At 37.1% G+C, this 1,311-nt stretch overlaps 1 non-coding gene across 1 annotated transcript; it reads right to left on the bottom strand.

The window, feature by feature from the left end:
- Positions 1-866: 866 nt before the first annotated feature.
- On the bottom strand, positions 867-973 carry LOC121203910 (small nucleolar RNA R71). The gene has a single exon (XR_005898842.1). It is a non-coding gene; the product is annotated as a small nucleolar RNA R71 (small nucleolar RNA).
- Positions 974-1,311: the final 338 nt, after the last annotated feature.

Here is a 1,311-nt window from a genome sequence, read left to right as displayed (position 1 = left end):
AGTTCCTTTGGGTTCGACAATCCAGTCTTGCTAAAAGCTATACTACTTTTCGATAGGTACACTTGCCTTCATCGTGATAATAGTTAGTTTCAAGAACGATTCATTATAAATATTTAAAACCTGTCACGAATATCATGTATCAAGTTTTTGGCGCCATTGTTGGGGAACTAAGATATTAGGAACACTTGATTTTTATTACTTTAGCCATTTACTTTTACTTCAATTTAAATTTTATTCTATTTTTTATTACTAATTCTTCTTTTTTCCTTTTTTCTGGCAGGTTCTTATAGTTTATGACTAGAAGAAACCCGTCAAGACCATTACTTTTTGACAGTAAGATCGATCGCACAATTCACAGAAACTAAAGAGAAATAAGGCAAAGCTTAAGATACACAGAGAACGAGCAAGAGGATGATACTTCAACCACAACCGAGGAGATGGCTGAAAACCAAGAAAATCCGCTACCTTCTGCGATTGTTGTTAATCAGAATCCTGCTCCGCGCACTATGTATGATTATGCTAAACCTAATTTAACAGGAACTGAGTCAAGTATAGTTAGACCTACTATTACTGCAAATAATTTTGAACTGAAACCTAACACAATTCAAATGATACAACCGTTTGTTCAGTTTGATGGTTTGTAGGACGAAGATCCCAACGCTCACTTGGCGAATTTCCTAGAATTTTGTGATACATTTAAAATCAATGGCATTTCTGATGATGCCATACGTCTTCGGTTGGTTCCCTTTTTGTTAAGGAATAAGGCTAAACAGTGGTTAAACGCGTTACCCCGAGTGTCAATCACTACTTGGGAACAAATGACCCAAAATTTTTTATTAAAATATTTTCCACCTGCTAAAACGGCCAAATTACGTAATGATATCTCTTCTTTTGTGCAGATGGATTCAGAAACACTCTACGACACATAGGAGAGATACAAGGACCTTTTGAGAAGATGCCGTCACCATGGGTTATCGCTTTGGTTACAGGTTCAAACGTTCCATAATGGCCTGAATCCTTCGACTCGGCAAATGATTGATGCAGCCGCTGGAGGAACTATCAATAATAAGACACTTGAGGTGGCTTACGAATTTATTGAAGAGATGTCACTGAATAACTATCAATGGAAAGTTATGAGAACAAATCTGATAAAGCAACCGGTGTTTTCAACCTCGATGCGGTTACTATGCTATCTAACCAAGTAGAACTCTTAAATAAAAAGATTGACGATTTGTGTGGTTCTACTCAGGTCCATTCAGTGATAAGGTGCGATTCGAATGGAAGAGAAGCATGCACTGAATATCAACCCTT

Source organism: Gossypium hirsutum, chromosome A07, assembly GCF_007990345.1.
Source record: "Gossypium hirsutum isolate 1008001.06 chromosome A07, Gossypium_hirsutum_v2.1, whole genome shotgun sequence".
Lineage (NCBI taxonomy): Eukaryota > Viridiplantae > Streptophyta > Magnoliopsida > Malvales > Malvaceae > Gossypium > Gossypium hirsutum.
This window is presented reverse-complemented; position numbering and strand designations above follow the sequence as displayed.